Raw genomic sequence first — 26,241 nt, forward strand, 5'->3', positions numbered from 1 at the left:
ACACATTTTTCTTTGCCACTGTGAATGTCTCTCAGTTTTGGAATTGTGTTTAATACTTAAAATCACTGATTCTGGACTTCAGTGGAAGAAATCCTGGCAGGTTGATTGAGGATGGAAATGAGGCAGTCCAGCACTTTTCAAAGTCCTACGAATTAATGTAACAATCCTTGTAAAATCAAAAGAATCCAAATTTTAGACCACATAAAACTTCACATTTTAAATTTGCTCATGTTTCTAAATGAATGTCTTTTTGCTTTTTTGTTCAAAGAACATTGTGACAAAAACCATAGTTCAAGTGTGCACGAGTATATATAATATGCTGACTTCCCCAAAATGGGGAGAGGTTGTTTTTCCCCTCCCATAGGCTTCCCAATGTTAATGGGAGGTTTAACTCAATGTGTTTGGGAAAAAAAGCTGAACAATTGATATACTTTGTCATGCATGTTCCTGTCGTTTCAGAATGGTCAATATAATACTCTTTCACCGTGTTAGTGAGGAGGACATGTACCTTGATAGAAAGTGCATTGGAATTGGAGGCAGAAGCCTAAGTTTCAAAGCCTAGCCTTCGTGATGTCTGGTAGGGCATTTAATCACTCGGAATCTGTTTCTTCTTCTGTAAAATGATGGTGATCAGCCTCTTTCATCCACAAAATGGGAATTGTAATACCTACCTCATAGGGCTGATATCAGGATTCAGTGAGATATAACATGTTAAAAGCATTTAGCACTGTGTCACAGTAAGAATTTGATGAATGTAGCATTTATTGTTTTAAAAATACAGAGGTGAGTGAACACTCTATCCCATTACTGTTGAGCCTGACACATCTATTTATGTAGAGCTTACTGCCCTTTCGCTGAGTAATAGCACTTCTGGGCACATTGTTCAGACCTGTTTCCTCCCATCTCCTGCCTAATGCCCCCAAATAGAGTGAAATTATAGCTGAGGGACTAATAGCCGACTGCCTGCATCTTGGCCTTTGTTATCTGGTGAACTGCTGGCCATTAATGAGCTGTGAATTTCTCTCTCTGGAGCCCCTTGTGGGAACTTTCCCCAGCTGAGATAAAGGAGGGCAGAGCTGAAAAGGTTGGCCAGGCCTCTCCTCCCTTCCCTCTCTCCTATTCCCAGCAGTGAGGCTGTGGCTGCACGGTCTTCCCGGTTACAGTAGCTGCCACCTCCCTTCCAGGGAAGGCTCTCTGGGTTGGCAGCGCCTCAGCGCCTGCTCCCTGCTTGTCTCCAGTTCTCTTGCCGTGTCCCGGCTGTCAGGCATCCAGGGTGTTGTTTTTAGTGTGGATAACTGTATCATGAAGAAATGTTCCCAAAGGAGTTGTTTGCTGATCCTTTTTCAACCCCCACACATCACACCCAGCTATATAGGAAGAAGGAAAAACATTGTGTACAACATTTATGCAACCTTCATTTCTGGAAAGGGCAGCCAACATAGAGAATTCACAGAGGACTGAATGATTTGGGGGTCTGGGGGAGCATCCTGGTCAACTTAGCTCACGGAAGAGTCAAGATCATCACATTGCATGTTGGGACGGTCATATAGAACCTTTGCATGCCCTGGAAACGAGTAAACTTACGAAGATGGGCTAGCTTCTCAGCTAAGGCTGCTGCCTTTCCTACACCCCTGGCATTTTTCTGCAGATAAGGACCCTTGAATTAATTGCTTGCGAAGTCTAGGAAAATAGCATTTTGAATGCTTATTTTATTCCACAAGAAGCTTGAAATGGAAAACGTGTCTCTAGATATGACGTAAAAAGCTCCAGTGAAGTTTCCCAGGAATTATTGATTAGGATTTTTTTATATGGCTCTAGATAAAATGTATAGATAATGAAATGAGGTGCTATGCATAATATTAATGTTATTGTAATACAGCTCATTTAGTTCACATTTTGCATCAATTTGAATCAATACAAAATTGTTCACTGAAGTGTGGAAAGCATTAAAAAAATATTGATTTTTTTTTTTTTTGTTTTAATAGGAACAGGAGGAAAAAAAACCAGAAACAGTGAGTGCAGCATCCACAAGATTTAGATCCCATGAACCTTTAGGATGTCAGCCTTTGTTGAATAACAAAATGGAATGAGAAAACCACACGTAATTTAAGAGCATTCATTACATAAAATTATTTTTTTCCTTCTATATGCAGAACAGAGAAAGTGAAAGCCTCAGTAACTGGTCAAAACAACGAATCCCCCATGTGCAACCCTGAGAAAAGCAGAATGGTGATTTAGGTTTAATTTTTGGAAATGACTCTAATTAATGATCAAGGTACAACCAAAAATATGCATCATTACTGTTCAAAGAATAATTTTGTTAAAATCTACTTCTTTTATTTGAGAAGGGAAAAGAAAAAGACTCCCATCTTGCTGGTGTTTGAATATATAAAATAGTGCTTTAAATAGAACAGGCTTACAGAACAAATTCAAGGCCAATATTATCCATTTGTCAGTAAGAAAAGCTGAATAATGAGCTTAGTGAATGCTTTAAGATATTAAACAAAGTACTGTAAGAACAAAGGAATGACTCACTCTGATTGAGAGGATCTTCCCTCCTCTCAAAGGCTGGAACATTTAAACAGGGCTCTGACAAGTGAGCGAGACTTTAATTGGCGAAGGACTAAAAGAGAATTTTAGGTGGTTTAAGCAAGGGCATCACAATGTGTGGAAGTCCGTGGAGTTCCTGGCAACCATTGAAGAGTCCACCCCTGCCGTGTGTGCTCTTGTACCTTTGAGTAGGTTTGGGGGCAGGGGTAGGCAGGACTTGGTGACAGGGGATGAATGGGAGGCCAGGGGCACTGCTGAAGGTAGCCGAGAAGCCCCGGGAGTGCCTACTCCAGCCCCATGGCCCTTGTCGCAGGATTGGAGTGATGCTTCAGACACACCAGCCTTTACACCGAGTTTTGCACAGTCATCTGCTTGGCAAACTCTCACACATCTGCTAAGTCTGTATTAGGACCTTTTCCATTAGAAAAACAGAAAACCGGGCAAAAACTGGTTTGAGGGGAAAATGGAGGTGCCATTGGCGTACGCTAGATCTAGCTGTGATGGAAAACCAGGGAACCACCGTGCTCATCAGGACTCAGTGTGTTTCCTTGTGGCAGCTTCAGGGCTCTTTGTTCTAACGTAGCTCCAGGTTCCACCCATCCCTCCACCAGGCAGCTCTGAATAAACTCTGGCTATGGTATAATTTCAGGATCAAACCGTGTAATTGGAATCTCGGTGCTCTGCTGGCACTGATCGAAGGTCCTCCTGGACTGAGAGGAGAGGGGTGGTTCCCCAAGAAGAAAGTTTGTGTGTTATCAGGAATGTGGGACGAGGATGCTGAGTGACAAAACCCAACTTGTTACACAGGCCTGATTCAAAGGGCTCCTCCCTAAGGTTTTTCAAGTAGTACATTTGTCACTCTCTCTGTTCACTTGCTAATGGACATAGATCGAATAATCCCTTAATTGCTGTTTTGCCCCCACTGGACAGTGAGCTCCTTGAAATCAAGGGGATTCGTTTATTCAGTTCAATAACGTTAACATCCATTTTTTACTGAGAACCTTGCTTATGTGTTAGGGATGCAAAGATAAACCAGTTGGGATCCTATTCTTTTAAGGTACTTACCTGGAAGAGGGACTCAGGTCAGAAATGTGATTTAGGTACTCTGGTTTACTAGTAGAGCTTCATATCTAGATGCTTCATTTTGTAAAGAGATTTAAATTTTAGATCCAGTGAATTTTTATGTGCAATGTTGTGTATTTTATTTCCTTGTTTTGATTTTGTTTAGAAGCAAGCTTTAATATGACTGCCATGTGCCTTTAAACATGTAAAGGAAGCTAATTAACTCTTTGTAGAAGCCTCCACTAGACGAGTGTGCAGAAATAGAAGTGGAGTGACGGGTTTTTGTTTATTTTTGTCCTTGTCATGTTAGAAAACTTATTTTTGTAAGCAATACACAATGTGAATGTACGTTCTCCTTTAAACAACAGTAGCTCATGGAAATGACTCAAAAGAAAATGAATTCAGAAGGTTGAACTATCCAACATTGCTAACATACAGATAAGTTATGCTGTATAATTTTCTTCTAGATCAAAACGTTTATTTTTCTTCAATATACAAGCTGAAGTATATAATTACAACATACAATATGAAGTATATAATTAGTCCATATTAACTAGAGTTGGAATATGGTTTTCAAGAGGTTCAGTCTTTATATGCAGCAATGCACTATTTTGTGAAAGGAAGAGAATGCTTGTACTGATATTGAGAAGTGAATAAACTACTCACTTGCAGCCTGTCTGAAAATGTGTTGGCCAGTGACCATGAGACTTGACCATAGGGATGACCTTTGGAGGGTCAGGAGTAGCAGGAGGGAGGTAGAGAGGTTGATTGGCTCCTGCCAGCAGGTGTTGAGAAAGGCTTCCAGGCATTGGGGGGAAAAATCTTGATAGATCCATAGGAATAGGTTATGGCGGGCATTGTACCCACTACAGAAGATTGGGATTGCTAAGTGTTTACCCTCAGAGCAATGGGAAGAGGGCAGGGTCAAGATGGTACAAATGGGTGGATAGAGGTGCATTCAGGAAAACAGGCAGTCCAGCAGGAAGGTTGAACGTGGGAATTGAAGTCATGAATGAAATCACTTGTACAGAGTATAAAGCAGGAAGAACGGAGAGGCCTGGGATGGAGCCTTGAAGAATTCCAGCAGTAATGGCCGGTGGGGAGGATCGGTAGAGATGGAGTGGCCTGGGTGGCTGGGGAAAACATGGGTGTGGGAGGACAGTCCAGGGAAAGAGTCTTTCAGGAAGGAGGGGTAAGTGGACACGTTCTGCCAAGCGGTCGTGAGATGAGACCCATTGGATTTGGCCGAGTGGAGGCCATTGAGAGCCTTCTGCGTAGGACGGCTGTGTAAAGGCCACATTTGTGTGCCCTCAGACAGGGAGGAGATGGAGAAGCAAGACAGTCTCAGGAATATGGGCCGGGAACAGGAGGGCAGATGTGGAAAACTAAGTGAGATTTGTGGAGACTTTTTTGTTTCTGAGGTGGGAAAAACTTGAGAAATATGTAAATTCTGTTGCAGATGATCCCATAAAGAAATTAAAACTGACAAGGTCCTGAGAAGGCAGGTGGTGGTAGGTTTCAGAGCACCCCAGGGGAAGGGATGCTGCCACTGTTGTAATGAGTAGGAAGGTGTAAGGGACAGGTGTCCATATAGATTCTAGGGAGTGACTGTTGTTTAGTGTGTATATCAATCCAAACTCAAAAATTGCAATAGAAGATAGCTATATCTCTGCCTTAGCTATTTTAGCGTATCTCAATGTTTTTTTCATTATCTCCCTTTAAGGAGAAAAATTATGTTAATTAACTGTTTATTAATTCAAAATCCCTTAATTTCACCCCAATGAGGTAGATAGGAATACAATTTTGTCAGATAGGGTTGAACTTCGGAAGGCCACAAATCAATGTAACATCTAAAGTTTTTTGCCCCCCTGCATTAGTTTGGTAAGGCTGCCATAAGAAAATATCACAGACTGGGTGGCTTAAACAACAAAATTTAATTTCTCACAGTTCTGGAGGTGAGAAGTGCAAGATCAAGGTGTCATCCTGTTTGGTTTCTCCTGAGAGCTCTCTCTCTCCTGGTTGTATCTTCACATGATTTTTTTCCTCTGTCCATTCACACCTGGTATCTTTCTCTGTGTTCAGATTTCATCTTCTCACAAGGACACTGTTCACATTGGATTAGAGCCTACCCACACAACCTCATTTAACTTTAATTCCCTCTTTAAAGGCTGTATCTTTAAATACAGTCACATTCTGAGGTCCTGGGGGTTAGGGCTTCAACATAGGAATTTGGGAGGATACAATTCAGTCCATAACATGTCCCAAGAACCCATTTTTGCCCCCCTGAAGGGCACTGTTGCCCCTTTGAGAACACATGAGCTAATTGATGAAGATTATTCTGTATTTTACTAACTGGATTGAGTACAGGGATAGAAAGGTGTGTTCCTTTATTCAGCGCCTAATATATATTAGGCACTGTGCCAATCTCTAGGAATATAAATAAACATGTCTTTAAGGAACTCTCAGATACAGAAACCGAAATACTGTAATAGGATAAATATACTCCTAACAGACTGAGATGTTGAATAACTATTTCTTGAATGAATAATTGAAGTGATAGGGGGACTAATTCTGCTGGAAGAAGGTTAGGGAAAACTTCATAGGAAAAGTGACAATTCAAGAAGATGAATTGGATTTTTAAATGTAGAAAAGGACATCTTAAGCAAAAGAACAGCTGAATCAAAGGCACAAAGGAGTGAAAATGCATGGCGTATTGGAAGACTCATGCATGGTATATAGTATGTGGAAACTTTACGGAGTATGTTGGGAAGAAGAAATAATGAGGCATGGAGCCAGATTCTGAAGGATGTTGAATAAGATTTTGCTAAGGGACTTGATTTTTTTTTTTTTCTTTGAGCAATGAGAAATTCACAAAGGAAACAGGAATGTGACGTTTTACATGAGGAGGCCACGTAAAATGCTTAGATTGTGTCCTCTGGAAGGACAGACACTCTACCAGGGGGAGTGCCATTCACACCCTAGACAATGAGCTAAGGTGAGAGTGCAGAGGAGAGCTCCTCCTGCATACACTCCACCAGCCCCCCCATCACATACATACATCCTCCATGCATACGCTTTATGGCACACATACATTGTCTGCTGCACGACTTCATCTGCCTTCTAATGTACCTGAAGGTGACATCTTGCTCACCCGACACTCTTAGATGCCTAAACCCCATCTCCTGCCCAGTTTAGAACCTGACATAGTCACCTCCTCTCGTAGGCGTGGACCCAAGGGACTGTGCACACTTCTGGCATGTGTGCTGTGGTGTGTGGGAGTGTTGTGAAAAGATGCAAGAGTGGGCTTCTGTTTGTGTAGGTAAAGCTTTCCTGAGCAGGCTTTCATGGTGTGAAAGAATATAATAAATTAAAATCTTCATTGAAGAAGGGGAACCTTTTCCCGGTTTGCACAAAGGTAAATTGAATGGGTAATGACAGTGGAACTGATGCAATCAGAAAAGTGTTTTAGAAAAATAATCCTGGTGGCAAAATGGAATTTGGATTAAATGAGAATTGGGGCATTGGGAGCGGAGGTAGCAAAGGAGAGAGAGGAGCATGTTTTCATGTTTTGTACTCTGCTAGAAACAGCAGGAACCCCTGGGATGGGACTTAGGAATGAGAGAAGCGTGTAAAACACACAGTGGTCCGGAGTACAAAAGATAATGAACAAGTGTGGCTTCTCTTTCCTTTTTCTTTACCCTCTGTGTTCGCAGACCCTCTTTGATGACTGTCATTGTGGGGAGTGCTGTAAGAGCAGTATTGTTCTCCCCTGATAATCATATATTTGTTACTTTGCAGCTCTTAAGATTTGATTTGCATTCTGTAGTCTAGCACCATGGTGATCAGGAGGTCCCAAGGATGTCAGTGAACTTCATCTGTATATCTTGAGGTTTTTGATGTTCCCGGGCAGTTAAAAACCCAAAACTCAAGGAGGTTAAATGACTTGTTCAAGCTTCTACAAGGGTATTGCATGGCTGAGAAAATGGCAGTATTAATGAGCTAAATGATTTGTTTCACAGAAAATTGGGATAGTATTCTAGTTCTGCTAGGATTCCAAAGTTGAGCAAGATGCTAATTGGGCAGACTGTCCCATCGAACCTGGAAGTTCGTTCACATTGGACTTTGAGAGAAGGAAGAGGAAGGGTCCTTTTGCCTTGGATATTGAAAATACTTGTGTTATTTGGTCATAGGTAGGAAGAGCCTTAGAAACCCTCTATTCTAGTGCCTGCCTTTTATTGTCAAGGTAATTATGCTCCAGAGAGGCCGGAACTTAGCTGAAATGACACAGCTGCTTGGTGACAGGTAGGACTCTGGACTCCAAATTTAATGTTGTTTTTCAATTAATGTATTATCATCCCTATAACTTTAAAAAACAAACATACAAAAACTCACTAAGACTCTGGGGGTGGCGGCTCACTCCTGTAACCCTAGCACTGGGAGGCCGAGGTGGGAGGATCTCTTGAGCCCAGGAATTTGAGGTTGCAGTGAGCTACGATGACGTCACTGCACTGTAGCCTAGGTGACAGTGCAAGACTCTGTCTCAAAAAAAAAAAAAGTAAAAACAAAAACTCATTGAGCTAGTTAAAACCATTTGCATTAAAAGGAAATAAAAGGAGTGAAATAATTTCAGTAGAACATCTGATTACGTCTATGAAGTTTAAATTATATAGGTTATAAAGAGGGACTATAAAAATCAGTCAATACGGAAAACTTAGTTTAAGGGTAAGTGAAGAAGCTTCCCTTTTGTGATGTAAATCAGGATAGAATTGCCTACATGTAAGCTATCTTTTAGTTCATAAAGATCTTGTAAACCAGTAATAAATGTGCTTTCTATTTGCAGTTTCAGCTAACCTCTATAAATTAGAAAAATAAATGGATACTGGGTGAATCAGACACCTACAGAGGCACTTGATAGGTCTTCCCTCAAGAGTTGGATGTAAGTCTGTGTTTGTGTGTTCAGAGGGTAATATATCTAGGATGTGCATTACAAAGAAACAAAATACAAATTTTGTGGTTCCCAGAGGTCTAAGACAGTTCCCACTTCTTTAGATTATGTCAGATAATTTATAAGACATGAAACTGAAAAAGGACGACCTGACACCCCATAATTCAATATAGTAACTCTCAAAAGCTCTCTGGAATCAGTTTGGTTTTCTAAAATATTAACAGTTTGTAAGGAAAGGAAGGAAGCCAGATTGTATACGTTGAAAAGTATGCACAGATGCTCCCAGAATCCACAAAGGTGTGTTTCCATTTGTAAGTATTTTATTACATTGGCAAATTACAAAGGGCTGGGGAAATGGGAGATGGGAGATCACAATTTGTGAAACTGTTATTTTAGAGCTGAATTGGCCAGGGAACCTAAACTAAAAGAAAATAATTAGATATGTCTGACTTCTTACCTCTATGGTGGGGGGTGATGCTTCAAGGTTGTGGCTTCCATACCAGTTGGGGCTTATGGTTTTTGTGATTCCCAGGCTTGGTCAAGACTCAGCAGAGTCGTGAACAATTTTCATATCTCCCGTGTCTTTCTTCATCTCACCACCTTCTGTTTATTGATTTTATTTTTAATACATTAAAAGTTGGATTATTAGGGGCAGAGGAGCAACTTCAGACCCTTTGTATTATACTTCTGTAAGGGTTGGGGTTTTAGAGCCAGCCTCAAACTATTAACTAGTATTATGTTCCATATATATTCGTATAGCTTCCCTTGTAAAATTTTAGACTCATATTATGAAAGATGAGAATGTTAATTTTAGTTAACCATGATAAACATCTAGGTATTTTAAAGTATTTTAGTCAATATAATTTCAAATCAAACGTACAGATAATTTTCTCTAATTATGTTTTCTGAGCATTTTCTCCCTACATCTTCTACCTTAAAGGCTTTCCTTGGTGTAGATGGTCTTTGATTCCTAGGGCATTGATTTGTTTAACCTAGAAGTAGCTACAACATACAGGGCTATAACTCAGATCCAAATTTGGACAGATCTTCTCTTTCACTCCCTTATTCCGCCTCTTGGTTCCATCATTCAGCTTAATATTTGTTACAACATTAAAATCGTCTGATGGATAGTGGCACTGAGAATTGACTACGGCTGTGTGACACATCTTCCTTTCTTCCAAAATTGGCAAAATAACAATTGGTTAATCATTCTGCAGGGCAGTCACTGAATCAGATGGGCTCCTATCTTTTGAAACCAGCCATTTAAATCATCATTCAGTCTCTTTTTTATTGAATATTAGCAATATCATGGAGGAGCTCAGAGCCGAGGATCCTAGCCCACCCCACCCCCATGCAGTGTGACTTACGTAACTTAATCATTCTGAGCCCTTTTCCTGATCTACACAATAAGGATAATTATAGTGCCCAGTTTTCAGGGTGGTTGTGTGGATTAAATAGGTGGCATCCAGGACACGTTCTCTTTGGCTTTAGTACATAGCAAGAACTCGGTAAACAGTTATTATTAAGCACTTACTACATACGAAAACATTGTAGGCATGCCCAAGGTTATAGAGAGAGACACACATAATTTGTATCAGATTTTTCAATTTCTACAATGTTCTGGCTTGCATTCTCATTTGAACTTCAAAATAAGAAAGTGAGTGTTATTAAGACAGAGTCAGTAAGCTTTCTATGAATCTTGGGAAGTTATTTTATTTTTAATTACTTTCAACTTTCCATGGTTAAGGACAGTACCAACCTATTAAACCATCTTTCTAACCCTTTGCCACATCTGTTTTATTCCTGACATTTCTTTATGGTATTTATGCCAGAAATGCAAAAGTGACCTTTAGTTTTACCTTGGAAACTAGAGTATAATGTCTGTTTCTTTAAGACAGTGGATTTTAACCCCAGCTGCAAATTAGGATCACCTGGGAGAGATTTCCACCACTACTGATGAAATGCAGATGCCTGGCCCCATGCCCCAGAGAGTCTGATTAAATGATCTGGGGTGGGGCCAATGGTATCAGCACTTTGAACTATGCAGCTATGGTAAAAACCACAGATACAAAGAATACTCTTTAGTGCACATACTTCCCTCACCTCCCTCATCCCACCCCCTACCCCCTGTTTCCAAATTAAAAGCCTAGAGCTCAACAGCAATTTGCAGCAATTCTAAATGCACTGTAGATTTACACTATTAATACTAGGCAGATGAATCAGCTAAATGTATAATATTTGCAAATATTTGGAGAGTAGGCAAAATGGCAGATTAGAAGGAGCCCACACACATGGCTCTCAAGGAGAGGATCGAAAATTGCAAGTGGGTGCCCACCTATGGATAGGCCTTCTGGGAAAGAGCATTGTGAATCATCAGAGAAGTGATTCAAGGGGGGGGGAGGGGCTTTCGGAGTGAAGGAGAAGGTGATGGGGCCATCTGCTCGCCAAGATCAGAAGGTACCTAGAGGAGGCATCCACACGTGGGGGAGGACGGGAGGAGAGAAGTCTGGGGCTCCACTCTCCCGCCACTGTGGGTACTGTGGCCCGAGCTGTGAGGGGGCCCCCAACACCACCACAGACCTCTGGACTGATCATGGAGCTGCTTGGAGTCTATGCAGCAACATTGTACCAGAGAGTGGGCGCAGCAGGGACCTGAGGGCTCCCGTTCCCAGGTTGCTGCTACTAATGCCATTGTAAGCTTTCGGGTCCAGAGTGCCAGGTCTACATAGGGCTTGGCTTTGCTGCAGCTGCCTCTGAATCACACCACTGTCTGGGGGAGGGAGCAAAGAGACTGGATGCTCTCAAATGCCCTGTGACAGGGAACTGAGCACCCCTCGCCTCATGAGGGATCGGAGCAGATCAGGTACCACAGACACCACTTGAGAAACCCCGTGGTGGCTGCCTCTGTGGGACTTGAGCAGGGGGAGAGCTCCGGCAGCCCAGTAGCTCAGTCCTACAGCCTTGCCCCTGCAATCTCTAAGGTGCCACATGGCACCGTGGCTCTGTGCCTATGGTTGCTGTGCAGTTGCTTGGCACCACCCCTGAGGCTCCAGCACCATTGCCAGGTCCTGTGGCATTGCCCCCGAGGTTCAGGCCTGCCACTGGGCCTGTAGTCCCTAAGTGCCCATCAATTCATGAGTGGATAAAGAAAATTTGGGGTATATATACACATACATACATACATACCATGGAGTACTACTTAGTCATAAAAAGGAATGAAATAATGTCTTTTGAAGCATCTTAGATGGAACTGGAGACCATTATCCTAAGCAAAATATCTCAGAAATGGAAAAACAAACACCACATGTACTCTCTAATAATTTGGAACTGATTGATGGGTGCACATGGGCACAAAGAGATACAAATGCCATTGGAATCCAAGAAGGGCAGAGGGTAGGAGGGGGGGTGAGGGGGAAAAACTTACCTATTGGGTACAATAACATTATTCTGGTGATGGGCACACTAAAAGCCCCAACTTATGCCTTATACAAGATACCCCATAAGAAAAACATTTGTACCCCGTTAACATTTTGAAATAAAAAATAATAAAAAAGGCTGGGCGCGGTGGCTCACGCCTGTGATCCTAGCACTCTGGGAGGCCGAGGCGGGCAGATAGTTTGAGCTCAGGAGTTCGAGACCAGCCTGAGCAAGAGCGAGACCCCGTCTCTACCAAAAAAAATAGAAAAATTAGCTGGACAACTAAAAATATATATAGAAAAAATTAGCCGGGCATGGTGGCGCATGCCTGTAGTCCCAGCTACTTGGGAGACTGTGAGGCCGTTGGATTGCTTGAGCCCAGTAGTTTGAGGTTGCTGTGAGCTAGGCTGATGCCATGGCACTCTAGCCCAGGCAAAAGAATGAGACTCTGTGTCAAAAAAAAAAAAAAAAAAAAATGATAATAATAAAAATATTTGAAATCTGTTTGTTATCAAGTGCAGATTAACTCTAACATCTCCTTGGGTACTAAAGATTTATTTTGAGATGCAATAATGTTTTTTATATATATATAAAAGTCGTTGATTCTTGTCACTCTGTAAGACTCTTACTGTTTAAAGATTTTTTCATTTTCTGGTCAAGCACAGCAGCTCATACCTGTAATCCCAGCACTTTGGGAGGCCAAGGCAGGAAGACTGCTTAAGGCCAGGGCCTTAAGCCTGGACAACATGGGGAGACTCTGTCTCTACAAGAAAAAAAAAAAAAATTAGCCAGTCCTGATGGTGTGCACCTGCAGTCCTAGCTACTCAGGAGGCTAAAGTTGGAGGATCACTTGAGCCCAGGAGTTCAAGGCTGCAGTGAGCTATGATTGAGCCACTGTATTCTAGCGTGGGTGACAGAGTGAGACCCAGTCTCTAAAAAGATAAGATTTTGATCACATTAATTTATAAAAACACTTGTTTACTTGTTTTGGTTTACATGAATAATCAGATTTTGTAGACAAGAGTTGGGTTCAGCTGTTCTGAGACAAGTTCATTCATAACCTTCAGGGAAGATTCCCTGAGGGCATGAATATTCCTCATGCTTGTAATGATGGAATATACTTTCAGGAAAAGAACTTCCTTGTATAAAGAGCTTTAACTTTTAACAACTGTGGACTGCGGTTTTATGATTAAATGAAAGTGGTCATTGAGTTGTGAGTGTTTAATTCTGTGGTTTCTTCTGATCTTTGTCTGCCTTTGAGTACATCAGCACTATTTCTGTTCTATACATCTAGCAGCTGTTAGAAATACCATGCATATTTGCTGAGAATTGGGTGGTAATTTTATATACAATAACTGCTGATTGAATTGCCCAGGTTTGAGGGTTTTTTAAATTTGTCTTCCCACGTAAAGTTGGTTAGATTGGAGAATTTGCTCCAGTTGCTCAGATTGCTTTTAAATGTGCAGCATGTTAGCCACAGTTGTTGCCATAAGCAGCTGCACGCTGCCTGTTAGCTTGAACACACGGTAAACATTTTATGGTTAGAATAGGGAATGTTGCTTGGGGGAGAGAACCTATTTCAAAGAGAACATAAATTGGCCTGTAAAACACACACACACACACACACACACACACACCCTTAAACCTTAGGATGTTAGATTTATGGGTCTCCTGCTTAGAACTGATGGAAAGCTACCTTGTTACATTTACAGTGCCTATATTCATTAATTAATTGGCTTGCTGGATGCTGTGGTTTGAATGTGTTCTCCAGAAGCTCATGTGTTGGAAACTTAATCCCCAATGCAACAGTACTGGGAAGTAGGGCCTAAAAAGAGGTAATTGGGCGACAAAGGCAGAGTTATGAGAGTGGGTTGCTGAAAAGTGAGTTTGGACCCTGGTGACTTTCTGTCCCATGTGCTTGCTTTTACCTTTCCCCCTTCCACCATGGGGTGACCCTCTGCAGATGACAATGCCAAGCCTTGGACTTCCCAGTCTCCAGAACTATGAGAAAAGAATTTCTTTTCTTTATATATTACCCAGTCTGTGCTCTTCTGTTACAGCAACACAAATCAGACTAAGACACCAAATGTCTGAGTCTGGATTCTAATCATTGCAGAGAATTTAAATGTTAATACTAGCATAAAATTTGTTTCAAAAATCTAACCGAAGTTCCACTTGTCTCTAGCATTCTTTGCGAAATGGAGAGTGTTTCCTTGATATTTTACCTCCAAAAGGGTGAAGTTCTGGGAGCTGCCTTGTGTGATGAGTAAACATTTTCCTGTTTTCTTTGTCTGTAACAAATGAGTATCTAAGATGCAAATGTTAATGCATATTTTATCTGAGTTTGTAATTAGGGCACAGCACTCCAAGCAGTGATTAAAAGTCCTTTTTAACTCATGCAATCCTTGTGCACTGTCATGAAGAGGTGGGCTCTTGCTAGGCTGATTGCTGGTCCTTTTCTGATGAGGAGACAACCCTCAAAAAGCAGCCCTTCTGACTTTTTTCAGATCTCTCTGAATGGCAGGGATTCTTGCCTCCTTTTCAGGATTCTTCCTTGACGTGGGGATAAATGGTGGGCGGGACACTGCCTAATGATGACTATGATCATGTAAAATAGCCTCTGATTAAAGAGGAGCTCCCTGGGCCGCCTGGGTGCATTATTCTCCTGGGAGGCTTGTTACTGGGGTGGGCTTGGGGGAATTCTCTTTCATATTCAGGAGATAAATTGTACTCATCAGAATCCCATCAGTTAGTTAAAGACAGTTTAGAATGTGCTTTTCTGATTTCAAGGAAAAAATATGCTCCCCAAAATTATCTATTTCAATTGGAAGGAGAAGAGAGGAGAAACCATCTCAGAAGCCTGGCATGAGGCCTGTAGACAAGCAGCTCTTTGGGCTGTTGGAGTAGTTACGTCCTTGTCTTAGGAAGGAAGGGCAGACTCCCTTTGTGACTACATAAGTGACTGCTAAAAGAGATTATTTTCATATCCATGGAAGGTTTCATGTAAAGTTGCAGAAGGAAATAGTTTGTATCTGCACTTTGATCTTGCACCAAGTGCTAGTTATTTGTCAGACAAATCATACTACAGACCTCAGTTTAGGCCTTAATAGAATTTAACTTTTGAGACTAAATCTAATACTTGAGTGGGAAAGCTAGCAAGGCCATCATATTTTATGGTTCTCTGTACCCACCCCCCAACAAAAGGGGGAGGGGCTATTCTTTAGTGCAGTGCTACATTAGGTTATTTAGTCAACCAGGACAGAAATAAAGATCTATACTTCTGTATGTGTGGCCACTGTTGCCATCCTAAAACAGTAATAGGCTTCCATTAATACTCATCGGATAATAACTTTGCAGTGCGTTGGCAATGACACTTCGCATCGTATGTGTTTTCCCTCATATAGTTAGTGCTCTAGAAATGGCCAGTCCACAATTCTCACTGATCAGTTCTGGAGTTTAGTTTATTCTGACTGTCGAGCTGATTACGAAGCTGGCTAGCTCAGTTTCCCCATGGTGACCTTGTTTTTTGAAGATCTAGTATGCGATTTGGTTTGACCTGGAGATGTAATGTTCAGTAGATGTTATGAGCAGTCGCATCCTGGGGCTCAGTAAGGGCTTGTTCTTTAATGCTACAAGGCCTGCCATCAGTACACATTGGAAGCCAGAGGGTCCACCTCTGTAACTCATTGTGTTGGTCAGATTTCACCACGCATGCTTTGTTCTTCACTTCTTTGCATAAGGCAAAGACTTCTGTCTAGTGTGTGCCCTCTTAACCGTGGACCTTCCCCCAGCCTTTCTAGCTGAAGAGCATGGTCATCCATATCCAGGAGTGCTAACTATGAGAGGAGAAACTTCTCATCTGACACAAGCAGGATCTTTCCTTCTGGAAAATGACCAAAATATTCCCAACTTGAAAATTAATTTCTAAAAATCCTTGCATAAGACTGAACTGACTAATCCTGGTAGGGTTGTCAGATTTAGAAAAAAAATTGTATGGGACTGTCAAAAACTTTAGACAAATTAACTGTAACAGTTTATTTGAGCAAAGAATAATTTGTGAATCAGGCAGCCCTCAGAACCAGAAGACATTCAGAGAGCTCCACTCCACACTGTGAGCCTGCAGCATTTATGGACAGAAAATGGAAGTGATCAGAAGCAGCTTGATTGGTTACAGCTGGGCATTCGCCTCATTGAACATGATCTGATCAGCCGGCTGCCTGTGATTGACTAAAATTCAGCTATTTGTTATAAAAATATACAGTACAGCTAAGTTAAGCTTTCAGTTAGTTTACATACTAAGTTAGATTGCAGTTCCTTATGTAGGGACTGCAAGTCCAGAGGCAGCCTAAGGCCAAGTTTAGTTCAATTTAACAGGACATACTTATACTAAAAAATGATTTGTTGCTTATCAGAAATTCAAATTTAACTGGTGTTAAGTATTTTATATCTGCCAACCTTAGATGCAGGTGGTTTTTTTTTTTTTTTTTTTTTTTTTTTTTTTTTTTTTAAGAAAGATAAAGAAATAACCCTGCTGATATTTAGTTAGGGTGAGAGGGGAGAAAATCAGAAGTGTTTCCTAAGTACGGCAGCTCTGAGGAAAGTTGACCTCTGTCCAGTTCACAATAAACTAAAAATTCAAAACTAGGCAGAAACAATAGGGGAGATGGGGAGAAAACACATTGACAGTAGGAGTAGCAAAGTTCATAGAAGACGAACATGTTCCCTCTGATACTGGGAAATGAAGAATAGTATATTACAGCTAGAAAGGTTCTTTATAGATTATTTGGTCTGGTATCATCATTTGCCCTAGGATGAAATTGGAACTGAAATATTAAGGGGCTGAGTTACCTCACCACATTTTCATCGTCACTTAGAGGCTGAACAAAGACGAGAACCTTGTCTCTGACCCTCCATTTCTGAAAACCTGTATAGCAAGACTGTGACATACCGTAAGTTTAGAGTCAATCCATGTAAAATCAAGTACTTTTGGTAATGAAGACATCTGAAGAAAGCTTTCTTATATAAAAGTGATTACCACAGAAACTGAAGAAACAATTACAAAAAAAAAAAGCCTTCTCAATTTCAGAAACTGTACTCTCTCCTGCAGTGACCAGATTCACAATGCCCTCAGCATTTATTATTCTTTCTTAATTTATTTGGTATCCTATAGATAGCATTCCTATAAACTAAGGGAATTTGTATTAAATGATTTCAGTAGTAACTTCTGAGTCTGTGACTCAAAAATCTGTATTGTCTGAATTTCTCTTAAGGAATTTATAGTCTTGTAAATACCCAGACATACCACAAAAAATTAGAGATTATTATAAAATTGTTCAAAAATTAATATTAACTAAAATTAAAAGTTAAAATTAAAATTCAACATACTTTATGCAGAAAATAAATTTTGTCAGGGGTAAGGAAAGGGATTGTGGTATGAACTGGTGTGAATTTTCCTCAGGAATATGATTAGAACTCAACCCTAAGAGGGCAGAGGAGTTTGAGGACTAGATTGTGGGTGTGGGAGAGCACAGGTAGTAGAAAAAGCATGAACAAGGTACAGAGGTAAAAAAATGATCATGGAATGTTCTAGAAAACCAAACATTGGCTGTAGCACAAAAATCTGTGCTTAGATGTAGCGTCAGATAGCATTACCACAACTTCTATTGTCCCTGCCCCTAGTTCCTCCACAGTTATACTTGAACCCCTCACACTGGCTAGTCTGTTCATTCTGCCTCTTCTCAAAGGAAGCTTTTTCAGAGTCCTCCTGGCGACTTCCTCATCTGACTGGATAATAGATAAATTGGCAAATGAGTCCGTCTTGTGACATGTCTGGAATATGGCTCAGTAATGTTAAGTTACTTCCTTCTCCCAAACGTGTCTCCTATCTCCTGTGTAAAGGGCTTGTGAGTTTGTTTGCGTTTGTTGCTAGCATTGTGCCTTCTACATGGTGGGTGTTCAGTAACATAGTTTGTTCTGAGCGATTTGTTATTCCCTCCATACGTTTGAAGACTAGGCTTTTTGCTTAGGAGATAACAGAGAAAAAAATGGAAACATTCTTGTATGGAAGGTGCCTTCTCTTATTCGCCTTCTTTTCAATCTCCCTTATGCCCGCCACAGCGTGTGGACCATACAGCAGCTCTCAGCGAACGTGTGTGTCGAAACATGGACCTGTGTGACCGGACAAATCCACAGATCATGTGCCCAGAGCCCCCGGTTTTTTTATGGGTGAACTGAGACCCAGAATGGTTAATAACCTTCTCAAGGTTACTAAACACATATTAGGTCTTAGAATCTAAGTCTTCTCACTCTAGAGTGTTCTTTTTCTAGGCTGCCTTGCTCTTTCTCATCTTCGCTTGGTGGTACAAGGAGAATTTGCTGGATCCAAGGTGTTTAATTATCCGTCTCTCTGTGGCATGCCTCTACCCTTTCCTTGTCTCAGGAGTGAAGTATTAATAGAAGGAACACCTAGGAGTCAGGGGACTTGGCTTCTTAACCCTGCACTGCATTTGTGTGTTAGAGAATTCGCTTAATTTCTCTAAGCCTCTGTTTCTACGTTTTTAAAGTGGGATGGACATGGAGTTTAGTTTAGCACTATGTAAACTCTAGGTCCTTTCTAGTTATATTCAGTAATTCAGTAATAGTTCTGGATTATATTGACTTTTTGAGGATTCAAGAATGTTCCATTCTTCCTTCTCTCTTACAAACTATTTCTTTTCACAGCTTTTGCCAGAAGTATTAGGTCATTAAATATGAGATGTCCGATTTTGAATCAAAAGTGTAATTTATTATATCTCAAACAAGAAGCAGTTCAATTAATCAAAGTTTGTACCTAAACTATTGGTGCAGTTTTGCCATCTTAATGGTAGCTTGTTTATGCCAGCAGCAAAGAAGCCCAGAGAACGAGTGGCAATGAAATATGACAAAAGGAATTTTCCACAGCTTGTTGAGAATTGAATATTTTTCCTTGCAAGAAGTGGTCCAAAGCCTGGAAGGAAGTGGTGGTTAGTGGTGCAAGGTCTGGTGAATAATACAGTAGATGACACAAAGTTTCTAAGACCAGCTTCTATAGTTTGAGCAGCATTGTTTGTGTGACATGTGGTTGAGTGTTGTCTTGCAAGAGGATTGGCCTGTCTGTAGTGGCCAATCTTGGCTGCTTAATGGAAAGCATCCTCATCATTTCATCCAACTGGTTGCAGTAAACATCTGCTGTAATCGATTGACCCAGGTTTGGTGAAGCTGTAGTGGATAATACCAGTGCTGGACTACCAAACGCACACCATTAGCTGTTTTGGACTGTGTTTTGGCATTTCATCTTTATCCAACCATTGTTCCAAACGCTTGTGATTGTCAAAAAGAATCCATTTTCATCACGTGACAATATGGTGTAGAAATGATTTGACTCTCTGTCCTGACAGCAAAGAAAGGCAAGCTTCAAGATGATTTCTCTGCTGACGCTTGTTTAATTCATGCAGAACCCATCAATCCAGCTTCTTTACCCAGCTGATTTGTTTCAGATGGTCCAATATTGTTGGAATGGTAACATCAAACCTTGCTGCTAATTCACACGTAGGTTGAGATGGATTAACTTCCAATACAGCTTTCAGCTCATCATTATCCACCTTGGTCTCAGGTTGCCCAAGTGGCTCATTTTCAAGATTAAAATCACCAGAACAGAACTTATCAAACCATCGACGTACTGTGTGTTCATTAGCCACATCCTTCCCAAACAGTTCATTGATACTTCAACCTGTCTGAGCTGCATTGGTTCCATGATGGAACTCATATTCGAAAATAACACGGATTTTTGACTTACCCATGTTTTCACAAAAATTGCTCTAAAAAAAAATTTGAAAGATAATCACAAGCCAAACCATGCGTTTGAAAGACTGAGGATGTACCCTCACAATAAAAATAAAATGAGAAGTGTCGAAGAGAAATGTCAGAGAGATCAACTGTTAGTACTTAAGGAAATCAGACATTTCATACTTAACCTAATAGAAGCGTATAAGCATGTGTGGGGGAGGGGGAGAGATGAAATGGGGGAGGGAGATGGATCTGGGCTACAGTGTGGAACAGACCTGGTGCTGTCCACTGTCCTGTTTTTCAGAGGGGACAAAACCACTTGGCTCAACAAAGATGATCGTAGACTTTGGGACATTAAGAATCTTTTTGGTGTTGGATGCCCTATCTTCAGTTCCTCTTTTGCTGTGGTCCAGTCTGTGTGGTGTCTCAATGTCTGTGAAGCATACTAACACAAAGAGCAAAAAGACAGGCTTCTTCCGATGGAATTCTAGCAATGGAATACAGGTTCCTAAGGAATTGAGGTGTTACGTGACGCTGAAGCCACAGCAGCTCCCTCTGGTGAGGGAAAGAATTGTGCCCTCTTCACCTCTTTTGAAGTGCTGAGCCGACTCAGAAGGATGTGTTTTTTTTTTCTAGTAGGAAAAGTCTACGCTTTTGGCAGCAGAACTGAAATAGAAAAATTGAGCTTGACCTGTTTCCTTAGCAGTGAGTGCCTGGTATTGTCCTCCCAGGCAGTATGAAAATCCTTGAACTGCAGAGCTGACAGCTGCAATCAGACACTTGCATTGAGGGAAACATCATGAATTTTAATAGGAGCACTGCTCCTGGATGAGGTTGGGAGAGGAAAGAGAGCCAAGCCAATTCAAACAAAAGGAGCAGAAGGGAGTTTATTTCATGCACGGCTCATGGCGGTGATGAGAGTCATATTCAAATTATTTATCCCACCACGATTCTGATGATTTAAGAGGAAAGGATTGCCAAACTCTGGTGAAGTAGAAAGGGTTATGAATCTTCCATGATTATTAATTCCCCTGTACTGAAGGCAGAGAAGGTGGGTATATCAAAACATGACTTGTTAACAGTAGCAGTCCTCAAGCACTGCACTTCAGCGAACCCAGGAAATGAGCCCCGGGAATTGCAGTCTCCACTACACAGATAAAAGATGCTTCCCTCACTGACTCACCACAGACAGGCACAGACACATGCACGCCCACAGAGCCAGCTTCAGGACATGCGTCCTTGCAGCCCTCTTTGTTGTGTGTGGCACTTCCCCATCTGAGTAGCCATGCACCATCCTGTTTGTCCTAGGGTGGGAGTATTGGAATCTGTTCCCATTGTCAGACCTCTTCTGTGAAGCTGTTGCTTCTTATTGTTAGTGTGCCCAACGTGGTCTCCTAAGCGGTGGAGAATGTAGAAACAGTGCCTCCCTCTTAGCCGGGTGTGGTGGTGTGCACCTGTAGTCCAAGCTACTCGGGAAACCAAGGCAAGAGGATCACTTGAGCCCAGGAGTTCAAGGTTGTTGCAGTGAGCTATGATTGCGCCACTGTACCTCAGCCTGGGCAAAGAGTGAGGCCCCATCTCTAAAAAAATAAAAAATAAAAAAGCATTGCTTGTCTTTCTTAACATAGTCTCATATACTTTAAAACTGTGCCTCCTATGCCACACCCAGACTAATCATGTTTGTCAGAATCTGGGACTACTTTGGGAATTCAACTGTGAGCTGGCTTATTTTCATTTGTTTGTATGGCCGTGCTTCATTTTATTTTATTTATTTATTTTTTTCTTTGAGATGGGGTCTTGCTCTGTTGCCCCGGGTAGAGTGCCGTGGCATCAGCCTAGCTCACAGCAACCTCAAATTCCTGGGCTCCAAGTGATTCTCCTGCCTCAGCCTCCTGAGTAGCTAGGATTATAGGCACACACCACACCTGGCTAAGTTTTCTGTTTTTAGTGGAGACGGGGTCTTGCTGTTGCTCAGGCTGGTCTCAAACTCCTGAGCTCAAGTAATCCTCCCACCTCAGCCTCCCAGAGTGCTAGGATTACAGGCATGAGCCACTGAGCCCGGCCAACCATGCTCCTCATGGAGATGAGGAGCAGGGTGGTCCCTTGTCCCCTGCCAGGGTTTGTCTCCAACCAGTGGAGGTGGTGGTGAACACTTTGTGGGTCATTGTCCCAGGCCTCTCTGGTTGTGAAGTTTTCATATTTAGTCTTGAAAAACGACCACCTAATGAATTTATATGGTTGTAATTTATGTGTGTTAAAATAATTTGTTGCACTGAATGTAGAATATATCACAATCACAGTAAGCCATTTTGCTATTTCTTCGTGTTTTAGTAAGGCAGACGTGGTCTTGCCTCTCAATGTTGGAGAAGCCCTTTCCCCCCTCAGGTGTACCTTGCGTTTTCCCCACTCTCAGCATATTCTTCCTGTCCATGGTGGAGCTCCTGACACTGAGGTCTACACAGGGTCCCGTTTATCTTTGCCCTTGCTAAAAGCCGGAGATTCCCTTTAAACTGTTTAAGTTGCTCAAGACAAACCAGCTATGGCAGTAGAAGATAGGCGATGAGTTTATTGTGGGTAAAAACATTCACTTGCATTTGGGATCCTGCTAGCGTTCACATCCATGCTACTGGGCTGTCATTTTTCTCTCTCCCCCTCTCATCCCATTTGTTTTCTGCCTAAGCCTTCTGCTTTTCCTTAGCCATTTCCATGCGTATCGTAGTAGTAAAAGCTGCCCCTCATGAATCTAATACTGAGTCCTGAGCCTGGAGTCCCCCACCTCTGTGCCATTCATCCTCTCACTTGTTACTCAATATCCCGACAACAGTGCAGGCACAGTGCTGAGTTCTCTGGGCACAAGAGAGAGAAAGATAGACACAGCCTCCAGGTGCTGGATGTTTTTCCCATCCTCCTGGGCTGTTGCAAGCACATGCTGACCTGCCGAAGCCTCCACCCTTGATACTCAATCTGGCCTTATCCACCTGCCTAGATTCCCAAGTTACTTTGCCACACCATGAGAATGCAAGGGTGACTTCTATCCCAATAATGGAGAAATAATGTACCAAAACATCTTCCTGGAGAGGCTGAGATGCCATAAAGCCACGGCGAGGCAGGGTATTCTTTAAGTCATTCAGGTTTCAGGATGGATTGGAAAATATCCAAGACATAAGTAGGCTCTTCTTTTCAGGCTGAATAACAGCCTCCTTGTTGGGAAGGGAATAATCATTCCCAGCTGGAGAAAAGAGACTACATTCCCTTTGCTTTTCCATTCGAATCTAATCTTATGACATGAGTTTCTGACACGAGCAGCATTCTTGTTCAGACGTGTGGCCCCAGGGAAGGGATGGTTATTTAAGACAGCTGGCTCCTCAAGCAGGGCATATAGCTTGATGATAAATGCTTACAGGCAACTTCCCTTACTTGCTGGGTCCCAGTCCCAGTTTAATTGACATCCCGAGAGATTTGCAAAAAAATAAATGGATGTTTCTTTGAAAGAATATCATGTCTCTGGATGCAAGAAAAAGATAAGAAATTCTACATGCATACAGTTCATCAGTATTTCCCAGCTTAATGGAATTCTTCAGGGAGGGATTCCTTTTATGCATTCCTCGTGAAATAGAAGTTTCCTGTGCCTTTAAATCCTGTCTTGTGTTACAGTAGAGAATAAATCTCATATGATTTTGTTTTTCTTTCCTTTTCTTTGTCTTTTGAAAGAAACTATTTCTATGAATTAGTGATTTTAAGCCATCTTGTGGATTTTTTTCCAAAAGCTTAAATACAGCTCTATCATGAATAATTTGGGGTTTTAGTTACTTAAAAATTCTTTTTTTGCAGAGTTGATACTCCTTTTGCTGAAGAAAACCCTGTTCTTTGGAATAACAGTTATGCCTAAATCTCTATGTCTAAATGTCAAGCATTTGCTGCACATTCCTTTCTCATAATTGGAGATGAAGTCTGTGGGCAAAGAATGAATTGATTCAAACATCTTCCATCTGAGAACTTGGTCACTGAAATGGTTATAATATATACACTAAATCGAACGTTCTGAGAAAACAGGAATTTGTTTGAAAGAATTTGGAAGTATTGAGGGTAGGAAGAATTTATCTTTTCAATTAGTCAAAAGTAATAATGTTAGTGGTAGAATGATCTTTTGAAAACAAGTTTAAGGAATGGATCGATGAGCTAAAAAAGAGTAATAAGAAAAACTAAGACTTGGTTACATTTCAGAATCAATACTAAGTTTAAAAAGCAAATTGCGAGATATATTCAGTATGATGTAACTTATATCAAAATTTTGAGGGGGAGGTTTGGGGGCTGGCCCTTAGGAACAAAAGAGGCTTTATATTGTTTCTGTTCATTAAAGGGACTTGAAGCAAACATAACAAAATATTTGTTAATTCTGGGGGCAGGGCATTATTTAATGTACTTTTTAATCCTAAATTGCTTAAATATATAAAGTACCTTAAAATGAAACAAAAGATTTTTCTACCTTTAGTCTCAAGTTCTATACAAATGGGGGCAGAGGTGCACAGACAACAGATATAACCCTTCTATATAGATATTTGCATTTTTAGAGTGGGTATTGGTAAACCAATTAATCCACCTGCTGAACTATCTTGCTTTGAATTCTCCTAAACTAAGTATTTGTTCTAACAATTTGTAAATTTGTATATATGTTAGTGTAACAAGTTTTAGCTGTATTTCAGGAACAGGTGCCTTTTAAATAGGAAAATTTAATTGTGGTATTTGCCTCAGCCAATATCAATTTTGCTTTTAAAGTGTTGCCATAAATAATTCAAATGGAATGGCATGCTTTCCGCTTCCGAATAGCCACAGGTATGTAATTTATTCAGAGGATTTCTTTGACTGTAGAAGTGAGACCTTCATCTACTAAGAAGACTGCACTGGGAAGAAATTTTCTCATTATTTTTCTTGTAGGATTTATGTTGGTTTAAAAATGAAAAATTTTCCTTATCGTATGAAAATAGATAAAGTCTTTTGCGTTCTGCAGCACATAACTGCCCCACTTATTTTGGACTCAAATCTAATCTACTCACCTGGCGAGACCACAACTTAGAACTAGGAAATAAGCAGAGAGGGAAATTTGTCATTAGGCAGTGTGAAATTTGAGCACTAAAGTTTATTTTCTTTTTTTTTTTTTTTTTTTTTTTTTGTTGAGACAGAGTCTCACTTTGTTGCCCAGGCTAGAGTGAGTGCCGTGGCGTCAGCTTAGCTCACAGCAACCTCAGACTCCTCGGCTTAAGCGATCCTACTGCCTCAGCCTCCCGAGTAGCTGGGACTACAGGCATGCGCCACCATGCCCGGCTAATTTTTTCTATATAGATTTTTAGTTGTCCATATAATGTCTTTCTATTTTTAGTAGAGACGGGGTCTCGCTCAGGCTGGTCTCGAACTCCTGACCTTGAGCAATCCACCCGCCTCGGCCTCCCAGAGTGCTAGGATTACAGGCGTGAGCCACCGCGCCCGGCCTAAAGTTTATTTTCTTTCCTTCTAATCAAAGCCTCTAACCTTCACCCAGTTTATTCTTATTTTGCACTTAAGTTTTCTAAACTTGAAATGTCTCTCCATAAAGCCACAAATGTTAAGTGCAACAAATGAAAAGCGGGCAGAGGCGCTGCTAAAAGGGAGGTTGGGGTTGTCTTTTGATACAAGAAGTGAAGGTTCAGAGCATGATGCCAAGGGAGGAGGAAAATAATTTTATTAAGAGGAAAGAAGTATAAAAAGCATACATGATTTTTTTTTTTTAGTAGGGATGCTTTTCCTAGAAACCTAAATAGCTTCACTGGTAGAGCGCAGTAATGCTGTTTGTGCTGACAGTGCTGAATAGTTGTTGTTTCTCAAAATAAATGTGGAATTAACTGACCAAGTTTCCTCATACCAGCTTCATTAATGTTCTTGGTCTTGATTCCACGGGTCTTAACTACCTGGATGCACTCGCTCACCATCTATTAAACTGACACCAAAAGGGTGAACGAATCTGATTTTTATGTGCAGAGAATCAGTTCCTAAAAAATGTTGCAAGTTTCACCTTTATTTTAAAAATTTAAAGGTCATAATACCTTTTTTTTTTTTTTTTTTTTTTTTTTTTGAGACACAGTCTCACTCTGTTTCCCGGGCTAGAGTGCCGTGGTGTCAGCCTAGCTCACAGCAACCTCAAACTCCTGGGCTTGAGCAGTCCTCCTGCCTCAGCCTCCTGAGTCGCTGGGACTACAGGCACGTGCCACCATGCCCAGCTAATTTTTTCTATAATAGTTTTAGTTGTCCAGATAGTTTCTATTTTTAGTAGAGAACGGGATCTTACTCTTGCTCAGGCTGGTCTCAAACTCCTGACCTCGAGCGATCCTTCTGCCTCGGCCTCCCAGAGTGCTAGGATTACAGGCGTGAACCACCCATAATACTTACTAACACACATATATACTTTTAGAATTTCCAATCTGGCAGCAAAT

At 41.2% G+C, this 26,241-nt stretch overlaps 1 protein-coding gene across 5 annotated transcripts in view; it reads left to right on the plus strand.

Annotated features, from left to right (window-relative positions):
• The window catches only part of DCLK2 (doublecortin like kinase 2), a 148,863-nt gene that overhangs the window by 57,762 nt on the left and 64,860 nt on the right, over positions 1-26,241 (plus strand). The gene's annotated exons all lie outside the window — the stretch shown is intronic.

The sequence above is a fragment of the Eulemur rufifrons genome, chromosome 18 (assembly GCF_041146395.1).
Source record: "Eulemur rufifrons isolate Redbay chromosome 18, OSU_ERuf_1, whole genome shotgun sequence".
NCBI lineage: Eukaryota > Metazoa > Chordata > Mammalia > Primates > Lemuridae > Eulemur > Eulemur rufifrons.